The following is an 11774-nucleotide window of genomic DNA, read 5'->3' on the forward strand; positions in this document are numbered from 1 at the left end:
GTGGCGGCACACGGGAACGCGACAGGAACACAGTCACCGTTCACAGCAAATTTACCGGAGATGAATACCAGAATACCAATCAGTTCATCTCGCTGAAGAGATACGGCACTCAATATGCTAATTAGCAAAGAGTGCTTTCGTTTATTGTTTTCTGGAGACTCCTCACTTTTCTGTCTGTCACACATGAGTTAGCGGGTGGTTTGGAAAATGATAGCAAAGGGCTGCTGTTTGTAATGCTGATTCCTCGTTCTGTCGCTGTGTGCACTTGGATACTTTGACAATTTTTTTTAATAGTAGGTGAAACGGAAAGCTAAATGAACTTTCCATAAATAGTGACAATGTAACATAAACGTAACTAAACAATCCATAAAAAGTAACAATATCATTTAAAAGTAACTTGACTTAAAAAAAAGCAACAATGTCCTTACTGATATTATTTGTGAACAGGACCTTTTCAAAAATACAGATAAATCAGTTCTGTCAGTTTTCCGGTAAGTTATTATAGTTACGAAACTAAAGTGCCTCTCCTCATCCATGCATTTTGTTTTACATTTGGATTGATACCAACAATATCAGCGTACTGCAAGCTTCAGAAACCTAAAGTCTTTTTTATGTACTTGCCTTAGCGGTGTACTGTCGCGGTTGACTGAGTTCAGTACTCACACACAATCTCATAGCGATGTCTTGCTTATCATTTAATGATAGAGAAAAGTTGGCCCAAAAAAGAGTTACTGGCAAATTTATTCATTAAATCATTTGCACACTTTGTGTGGATGAATTAAATTATTAAAGGAAGATTTGGCCTACTCATAGAGGAACGTTTTTTTGGTAATCATGTGATTTGACCTTTAGCTCAGCTCTTCAGCATGGATAAATATGATGGTTTGATGGCACCGGTCTTCCTGTGGTTACAGCTGATCATTTTATCACAACAAATATCAAAACAATGTCAAATATACTTAATGAAAATACGAATATATGTATTTTGAGCAGATCTTTTGACTCATTTGAAATTGGGTTACAGAAGTTAGGCAAGGTTTCGGATGATTACTCAGATGGTTGCCTTATTGAACGATCCATTGTTAATAATGTTGCTCATTAGTTATGACTATAGGTTTTCAGAACTATTAATGCATCTCCCACCACAGCACACATGCGCTGCAATAGCCAAACCGTATTATCCTTGAGGATGTGATGTAACCATGCAAAGATGAATGATGTCAAACTGACATTTCCCACAAAATCTGACCTGACAGCTTGAATTATAAATCATTATTGTGCATTGGAACAAGTAGTTTGGAAAAGTTTTTTATGTACTTGTGCAATAAATGATCTTTGTTCATTTTTAGTAAAAAAAAAAAAAAAAAAACACTATAGTGCAGCTTTAAAGCTTAACATGTTTGAAATATAAATGAAACCACTGATTTTACAGTGTAATATAGAAATCACACAACACATATTGGAACTGCTGTAATATCAAAATAAATTAAATTATTAGTTAAAAATGTAAAATAAATGGTACAGTTAAAAAATAAATAATTTGCAAGTAAATTTCACAAACAATTATAAAGATACAGAATACACTGAGTTAAAGTTGAAATTTTGAAGTAGAAAAAATGTAAAGTATTTTCTAGTAAAACACTAATGATCTTGTTTTGTTTACAACTTCAAAAAATATTTTTTACAGTGTATACATGGTAAACTGTGCTAAATAAATGTGATGCTATTTAACATTTATCTCCTCAAATACACTTAAATAGATTATATGAATTGAAGGATTTTAAACGTTCATCACTGAAGTTATTCATATGTAAAAATAAAATATAACATAAGATTGTACATTTGTGTATTTATCCAAACATGAAAAAATTCATGTGCAAGAGCCATGCTTTATGTATAAAATCCTATGAATACTAATGAACTCATGTAGGCGTTTTTAATTCTGAGTGCTGTCCAGTTGCTGATCCTGTAAATAAAAACCATCATTTTTTTTTTTTTTTTAATCTTTGCACTCTGATAAAACAAAAAAGATAAACTTGTCATAAACCTAAGGTCATGTGGAGTGCATTGCAACGTGGGATACAATATTCCACAGAGTGCTCTCTAGTTGTTTACTGCTCTTTTTTTGTACAAATGTGAACTCATCCAGATATTCCATGCATAGAGAACATTCACATACTGTGCATAGTGTATACATATGCAATGCTGAGAAGTATGCCGTTTCAAACCAATCTCACGGTGTCTCACACCAGTTTAACCTTTGACCCCTTGCAAATGAAGCAGATAATTGAATTAAATAAACCATAATTAAAAAAGAACTTCAGTGCCTGTGGTGCGAAATGAAAAAGAATTCCTTTTCTTATAGTTTACAATGTTTGTTTGAAAGACTGTGAAAATTAGGTTTCCACATAAACAAAATAAACGAAACACGTTCCACGAGATTTTCTTTTCATATAATACGAACGTAACTGTCAAATGGTTTTATGTGATGTTACTGACATTTGACTGACACAAAATGTTTTCCATATGGTGAATTATAAGCCCTTCATATACCATATTTATTAATGTATAAATACTTCATATTTCATAATGCGATGCATTACGGGCGATATTCAAGATGCGTAATTTCCAGGAGGCCCTGGTGTCATGGAAAGGGGTATTTTCTAGAATCTTCCATCATTTCCTGTTTCAGCCGTCTGGTAGGAAACAGATAATACCAAATTGGGGGAAAATTGTCCAAATCTGTGCACAATTACCCTCATCTCTCCTCGGTAAGACTCCCCTGGCACGGTGCTTTCCATCGCTGCATGAGACCAAGCTCAGCACTCAGTCCTATCAGCCTCTATTTTCTGACCCTCTCACAAACATTACTGCAAACTACAGCCGTTCAGATGCATTTACTGCCATCCCTTCCCAAATAGTAGAGCCTTTGAACGCAAGGTGTCTGACAAATAGATCAAGAGAATGAGACGTTTAGAAATAGGAAATGTGTTGTCAATGTGAAAGGAAGTTTTCAGAGTCCTGGAGGGTCACAAGGCCAGCAGGGATTAAGTTATTGAATGACACGGCTAAATTGGTGGATAATCTTTCTTTCTTTTTGTTTTTTTTAGAAGTTAGAAACATAAAAACCAAAGGAAGAGCTTTCATGCTGTCTGGTCTCTGTGTGATTGATACATTACCTTATCTTTGAAGGCGTCTCTGGAGCTCATTTGGCCTGGTCCGAGATCCGTTGCTTTCATCAAAACACGAGTAACCCTGATGAAAAACGGCTATCGTTTAAAAAAAAAAAAGAAAAAAAAAGTTGATCAGAAGCTAAAACAGATTAGTCTTGGAGGTTCTGAGATACCTCAAAGTTCTCCAAACCTAGTGAGCTGCCTGCAGAGGGAGCAATTCAAGTCATCATAGATGCACTCGACATGAAAACTGTTCCAAAAGGTTGATAACTGCCTTGATTTAGCCATATTCTAAGTCAGTATTGCATATATTATTCCAAGAATGCACTGCAACAACATCATACAAGGCACTTACCTTAAACTTATATATTGTTCAGTTCTGAAAAGTAATAAAAAATGAAGTGTATCATGCTTTGGAACATGCTCAGTTTGTTGCATATGCATATGATTTTTCTTTTATTTTAGCATTTAATTTTTATTTAATACCATTCAAAAGGCTGGGGATTTTCTTTCTTTCTTTTTTTAAATACATTTTTAAGGGAGTTTCTTATGTTACCCAAGGCTGCATTTATTTGATCAAAAATACAGTAAAAACAGTAATATTGTGAAATATTACAATTTAAAATAAACCATTTTCTACATTAATAATATATATATTAGTAATATTTAAAAAATTGAATTTATTCCTGTGATGCAAAGTTGAATTCTCAGTCTTTTTACTCCAATCTGTAAGTGTAAATTACTCCTACAGCATTTATTTTGAAAAGGGACATTTTCTTTACTGTCACTTTTGATCATTTTAATGCATCCTTGCTGAAAAAATAAAAATAAAAATCAAGAATTTCATTCCACACAGAGTTAAAGCCTACAAACGCACATTTCCTGATCGTTAAAAAAAGACTGTAATTTAAACAAAAAGCTTTATTTAATTTTTTCCTTTTTTTCTTGTAGTTGTCCTTTGCCAGAGCATTTAAACATTTCATATGAACTCAAAATATGTTTTATCCACATGATTAACAAATAAAAATAATCTCATAGTAACACTTGGAGAAAGAAAAAAAAAACATTTCAGGACTACATGTACCAGAATGCATCGTGATACAAGCAGGAAACAACAACAACAACAACAGCAACATCGGACTCGTCTAGACTCATGTAACTGCAGAACTGGTACCATCGTTGCTCTAATAATTCAAGGGTCTACATTATAATTTCATATCACATATGAATAATTTCTGCTGCTCTTTTGAAAAGTTAAAAATAACACGGGAATATGTAAAATATAAAAGTTCCAACAAACATTTAAAAAAACGTTGCTCGTTCTCTTAGACGATCCATGCCGACCTACCTTGAAATCCTCATGACATATATTTTTACAGTCACAAAACAATTCCAATGCACAAATATTCCCACATCTTTATAGTTTCTCCTTTTTGTTCTTTTTCTCCATGAAATTGTCTCAAAAGCAGAAGTGCTATGTGGATTTTCAATCCCTCATATGGAGTCTCATGTAGCGTTTCTAGTTGCAGTGCAAGGCCTCGGTCTGTCAGTCTTTACGCCAAAGCCTGTAATGTCACAGCGATGTCACAGTGACCGGGCGCTCAGGGTCCTGAGGCCTCTCGTTCAGCGGTCCTCCTCAGCACGGATAAAGGGAGCAAGTGTGGGAGATCTATGCGTGACGGGGCGGCACATAGAACAGACCACATTCAAAAATGACAGCGAGAGAGAAACAGAGAGAGAGAGAGAGAGAGAGAGAGAGAGAGAGAGAGGCAGATAGAAAGAGCGACACAGGCTGGGACCAAAGTTAGAAAGCTGACCTGACAACAAACACTTTCTCGACACAGACTTCCCCTCTTCCACTTGGCACTGTATACACTGCAGAAATACATTCTCTTAATCTGTATTTTTGTCTTGTGTATGTTTGCGTAAAATATTAAGACCATCATTTTCCAAAAGGGTAAATCAAATGTCACTCAGTGTAAGATTATTATTTGAAATAATAAATCTCACACTATTTTTTTTTTCAATTTATATTTCTTGAATTATTAATATTATTATTATTATTTTGGAAAAAAATAAATATTTTTTTCTTAAATGTAAACCTCACAAAATTTTGTCAGATTTATGCTTAAACAAACAAGCAAACAAAAAAAGATTATTATTTGCTATGGAGCCCCTAAAGTGCTACAAAAAGCATCTACATTGTAAAAAATAATGTTTCAAAGTTGTAAAAAAATTAAATGGAAAAAAAAAAAAAACTATTTCATTCTTTCTACTTCAAAATGTGCTTATCGTTTCTTTGTAACTTTGTGACTTCTAACAGTTTCTGAGTGAAATTTGTTTCAAAGTGAATCCTACATTATTTTTTTTCAGTGACATGCATACAAAAAAACTTTTTCATACACACAATCAAAAAAATTCACAACAAACCAGAACATTTTTTGTTTTGTTTGCAATGTGCACAAGACACTTTTGCATGGGCAACATCTATATGCAAATTAAGTGTTTTAAGGTTTTTTTTGTATGTACAAAAAAATCTTGTAAACACGTTTGAACGTGGAAAACTTCTGCACAAAAACATGAACATTTTCTGTTGTCTTGACACGTGAATGAGAAAAAGCGAGGTTACATAAGTAACCGAGTGCGTTCTATTGTGTGACAAAACAAGACTTTTTTTTGTTCATTTTCAAACTGGTATTCATTTTCTTGTCTTTTTAAAAAAAATTTTTTTTTTTTTAACAAAGATCACTTCAGGGGCTCCATAATTTCCCAATAGGGTAAATAAAATGTCACTCAATGTTAGACTTTTATTTGAAATAATATATCTTACACAATTCTTTTCCAATTAAATGTATCTTGTTTTGCAAAGGTTTTAATATCTTTACTGAAAACGAGTCAAAAATTATAACTAAGAAAATTATCTTTTTGCAGTTCAAGACAGACAAGCTCATTTCAGATTAAGCACCAGTGAAAAAAGGCAATTTTGAGCTGTTTTTTTTTTTTAAAATCTATGCAACATTCTTGTTTTTTTTGTTTCTTTTTTGTATGACAAAAAAAGATTATAATAGAAAAATCTACACTGTTGTCTGTCACTCCCCTCCCATGACTCTAAAAGCCTGAAATGTTCCATGGTTGCATGTAATCTCCTATCAAAGCCAGTATTTTCCCTTAAAAAAGTTTAAGTAGTGTCTTTGGCAGATTCACAGATAGAATTGTCTTCTTCTCTCAATGAGTAATGGAACAAGTTTTTCTAGTAATTTTGTAAGGGACTGTGACTGCTCTGTACATTTGTTCATATGCGAACATCGGCATACGCGCACCAACGAGCACAAACACACACGAGCATCAACACTCGCACACGCTCTCACAAACGTGAAAATTGAGCTCAGATGACAGTGAAGGCTCAGGTAGGTGGTTAACGCAGACAAACAGAGCGATTCAGATGGCAGTCGGTTGAATCTATCTCCTGACACGCGGATGATGGTGGGATGTTGGCAGAAAAGTAGAGCGCTCTCAAAAAAGCTGGCCAATTCACATGTCTTTTGTCAGTGGAGCAAGAGCGCTGATGCAGGAATGCACAAATTTGGGCATTTGGGCGGGGCATAATTGAGGGCTGGTTAGTGGCTGTCCTGCAGGGTTGCAGGCTGGGTAAAAATCCATATCAACGTCTGTTGGCTGGACTCCAGAACTGAAGGGGCGTGGCATGTCATTGTGATGCATGATGGGGTGGGGCGGGGCAGGTTGGGTGGGCGTGGTCATGCTCAGAGGGTGATAATGCTATGAGGGACACAGGAGCAGAAGCAGCGGAAGCATGAGCCACAGATTGGGCGTTAATGCCCAACCACCGCTGGAGTCATCTGTCAGGAACGGCTCTGGAGACTCGTACAGAGAGTCATCTGACAAAGAAAGAAAAAGAAACAATTGCAGATTAATAATCATGATCCATATTTTTTGTTACTGTTGCACCTTTGCCTCTTCCTGTCTGCTCCACATTACTTCAGTAGAAAACTAGAAAATCATCTAGAAAATCTAGAAAACAACAGCAAAGGATTATGGGGTTTTTACTGATTATAGGAAATATGAATTGCAGGGGCAGATCATATGATTCGGTCGGTTTTATAGTCTAGATTTAAAATATATTTAATATTTTTTAACATATTAGGCTTCTATGTTGCAATTATGGTTCATTACAAATGATTTTAATATTTTATTATTAGTAAGAGATCTGCCACAAGAATCCTTGCTTCATCATACCTTTAATACTCTATATTTTAACTCAGATTTGGACATCATCTTGTCGTTATGAAAAATGGGACAGAGCTTCAGTGTAAAGGCTCTGCATTCTTTACTCCCTCATTGCCGCCTCCTCTAGCCCCTGGCCCATCCTTGCACTTTTTCCCAGCCTGCCTTTCATTGGGCTTTTGTCTCAGGTCCAACAATTCCCTTCCTTGATCCCTACAGACATTAAAATGGGGTCTGGGGTTTAGATTAACCCTTGTGTCCACAACAAGACTAGGATTCCACCCTGTCAGAGAGAAGGAGAATAAACAAAGACATGGAGGGGTCATGGCGGATGATAAAGCTTTTCTCTGACAGGCATCTGTTGTTCTTTTTGCTACTCTCCATCCTGGATACGCACATATAAATATTTCATGAAAACAGCCCAAAGCCCCACACCCCAATGAAACAATATTCGGGCCTTTGCAACAAATGTCTACACCTCTGAAGCCCGACGGTGGACAAAAGTTGAGAACCGTGAATTGGAATTTGAACAATCAACTAAACTTCAGTCAGTTTTTGACTCTCATACTCTCGTGAGATCTGATCGCTGTGAAAGGCAGTTTACATCATCCCTGAGAAGTTGGATGGAGTCACGAGTGCTCTTGTAAACAGATAAATGATAGAGTGAGAGGTGAATCGTTATTTCAATTTGCATGTGATTGTCTGAACTGCTCTCTGGAACACTTCTGTTTGCTAACAATTACATCACACTAATGGGCTGTCATATGAGCTGAGGCTTCTCCTTCAAACTTGCACGACCCCTAAATGATGACTCTGCAAAATAGGGGTGGGAATTGTGGGGAATTTAATGATTCTAATTGCGATTCAGATTCAATTTCCTTAATGATTTCATAAACATGATGGAACCTCAAACTGCACATTTTTAGATTTCGCATGACAAGTTCTTAGAAATATATTCTTTGCATTTATGTTGGTTTCATATGGTTTTGAAAAAGTTTCGATTTAGAGGGATAGTTCACGCAAAATGAAAATTCTGCCATCATTTTCTTACCCTCATGTTATTACAAACCTGTATGAGTTTCTTTCTTCTGTTGAACACAAAATAAGACATTTTGAAAAATGTGGTTAATCAAACAGTTTCTGGTGCCCATGGACTTCCATAGTATGGAAAAAATACAATAGAACCTTTTTCACATTTCCGGGTTGCTCAGCAGCGGAAGTCGTCATAGTTGGGTTAACTTGAAGAGCAGCGAATGGTTGACTACCACAAATATATTTTTTGCATTCCCAAAATTCTTCAAAATATCTTCTTTTATGTTCAGCAGAAGTTGATACAGGCTTAGAACAAAATGAAGGCAAGTAAATGACAAAATTGGTCAAATTGGTTTAACCAAATAAAACGTTGTAACATTTTGCTTGTTTGTTCTTTATTTATTGAAACTTTTTAAATATATTTCTGGATGTAAAAATTATATTTTGCAAATACTGTATTATAAATCATTCATTAATTAATATCATAAAGTTTTTGGTGAGTCTAACAACATTATACAACCTGAACTAACTTTGCTTTGTCATGAAAAGATCGATTTATTTTATGTTTTTGGAAATTTATTGACACAGTCATGAGGGTCTGGAGGGGACCAATCTATGACATCATTTCCTGTTTGATTTTGCATGTGGGTTGCAGAACACTTGGTCGACAAATTTTGGTGGATAAAAGTTTTTCAAATGCTTATATGCTGGTTAGAATATTTTTCTCAATAGTAATAAAAGATTATGGCAAAATACCTACTTAAAGGAATAGTTTACCCAAAAATGTTGTCATCATTTACGCACCCTCATGTCATTCCCAACCTGTATAAGTTTCTTTCTTATGTAGAACAGAAAAGAAGATGTTCTGAAAAATTTTGAAGAGCCAAACAGTTGTTAGTCCCCATTGAATTCCATTGTAGGGAAAGAAATACTAAGGAAGTCAATGGGGACTATCAACTGTTTGATTACCAGCATTCTTTAAAATATCTTCTTTTGTTCAACATAGGAAAGAAATTCATACAAGTTTGGAATGAAATGAGGGTGAGTAAATGATGACAAGTTTTCATTTTTAGGTGAACTATCCCTTTAAGTGAGATAGCCCAGTTTAGACATTCTGCTGACTACAAGTAACTTTGTAACTACATGCCATCTACCAGTCATTAGAGCAGTAAGTAGACTGTCTGCTTAAAATCTGCTAACGCTTTATTTTGACAGTCCCCAACAGACATTCTACTGACTATAAATAACTTTGCAAGTACATGTAAATCATTCTACTAACCTTAATCCTAACTTAACAGTCATACTCCTGCCAGAGTTAGTTGACATGTAGTTGCAAAGTTACTTATAGTCAGTAGAATGTCTCTTGGGGACAGTCAAAATAAAGTGTAGCCATTTTTTCTTTATGATATCAGGACATGTCAAGCCATGGACCCAAAAATATACGGTATCTATTGCATAAGAACTAGTTCTTAATTCTCAACTGTACTTGGGAAACTTCACTACCAAACCTTTTAAAAAATATATCAATTTCCACTTAAAGTGTAGGATAAATGCCATGAGGCTGTTCAAAAATTCACTCTACAGCTTTTCACGTCCACCTCTTGCAGCATACCCATGTTTTACTTCTGACCATTTTCCAGGTTGAAGTCCTTCTTGATGCTGAGCAGGTCTAGATGAGATACATGCAAAGGCTGTATATTAAAGCCCGGCTTAGTGAACGTATTTTCTGGACATGTCTGACACGTCGCAGTCATGAGGGAGAAAGATTTAAGCGGTGTTACCCATAGCTGCCACGTCTACCTGTGATGAGGGGTTAAACAAACCAAGGCCTTTGTTTAACTGCAGGCTATCCTGGTGTCGGTGGCTCGTGTGTGGGAAGTTCTGGGAACCCCAGCAGGTCTCTTAGCGTCCGGACCTGCTTAGCTTGATTAGTTGCAGGTCAACGTTTTTGATTGTTATCTGGCCTATGTGAGATGAATAGCTTCCTACAGCGAGTGCCCCTGAGGGGCAACACTATCGCTCCACCGTTTCTGGTATCATGAATGATCGGCCCCATAAAACAAGCTGTCTTAGTCATCAGTGGAGGTCTAGAGCGATGGGAACGAAGTTCCTAAAGATAAATTACACAAAGCTAAGCATTTCACCCATCACTGGAGTTAATACAGGTGTCCCTAGAATTCCCAGGGTTGACCTGCGGGGTTAAATCAAGCTGGACACGAGGACTGGGATGTGAGATTCCTGGTACTGATTTGCAAGTATGACCATAAATAACACAAATGGACAGAGAGCAGACACCGGGATATACTTACTGGTAGGCTTGACGTACACCTTTAGCTTCAAACACGGCTTCCCACCGAGGTTAGGGTGTGGTGAGGCTGTGGAGACAGAGAAAATGACAATTACCGTTAATATTCCTCAAAGAGCGATAAATCTATGTGATTTGACATGATATATTTAGAAATGGCTTTTAAGTATAATATCTGAATGGCTGACCTAAATCACAGAGCGGCCAACTAACCCAACCGCACAACACTGACCACTTTGATTGTGGAAGTATTTTTTCCCCTTCATTTTCTCCATAGGGATTTTAAAAATCAACTTCAGTAAGGAGCTCTGAGCACAGTGTTAAAAACAGACAAAAAAAAATAAAAAAAATATCAAATGTGTTTACTTAAATTATTTAAAGAATTATCTACAGTACTCATCACACACTGCAAATGATGTAATTGAATCAAAGAAAGTGCAACTAATTACAGTCCATGATTATAAGTATTAATATATTAATATATTTTAAGTTTATTCTGAAATAATCATATATACAAAAGTTTAGGGTCAGATTTTTTTTTTAAATTAACACTTTTATTCAGCAAGCCAAAGATGCATTAATTTGATCAAAAATTACTTTATTTAAAAAAATTACTTTATGTTACAAAATGTGAATGCTCTTTTGAAAAAATGTATCATGGTTTCCATAAAAATATTAACTATTTTTTACATTGATAACAATAAGAAATATTTCTTCCAAATCAGAAATATTCAAATAGAAAACAGTTATTTTAAACTGTAACAATATTTTGCAATGTTGCTGTTTTTGTTTTATTTTTCATCAAATAAATGCAGCCTTGGTGAGGATAAGACACTTTCAAAATGTTTTTAATAATCTCACCAACCACAAGCTTTCAGTGTATATATAGGTTATTCAGGTTAGCATGACCCAGTTAGGCCCTCCTGTTAAATTTTTACTTTTTACTTCAGAAACCGTACTGTTGTGCTTTATAGCACTGCAACATAGAAAAAGTCAAGACGAAGGCCATGTGTTGCTTTGAT

General features: G+C 35.4%; 1 long non-coding RNA gene across 1 annotated transcript; it reads right to left on the reverse strand.

Annotated features, from left to right (window-relative positions):
* Positions 1-6101: 6101 nt before the first annotated feature.
* LOC107655991 (uncharacterized) lies at positions 6102-10816 on the reverse strand. The gene is made up of 2 exons (XR_001630504.1): positions 10757-10816; positions 6102-7069 (listed from the first exon to the last, which is right to left on the reverse strand). It is a non-coding gene; the product is annotated as an uncharacterized LOC107655991 (long non-coding RNA).
* Positions 10817-11774: the final 958 nt, after the last annotated feature.

The sequence above is a fragment of the Sinocyclocheilus anshuiensis genome, unplaced genomic scaffold, assembly GCF_001515605.1.
Source record: "Sinocyclocheilus anshuiensis isolate Anshui unplaced genomic scaffold, SAMN03320099.WGS_v1.1 scaffold51, whole genome shotgun sequence".
In the NCBI taxonomy this organism is placed as follows: domain Eukaryota; kingdom Metazoa; phylum Chordata; class Actinopteri; order Cypriniformes; family Cyprinidae; genus Sinocyclocheilus; species Sinocyclocheilus anshuiensis.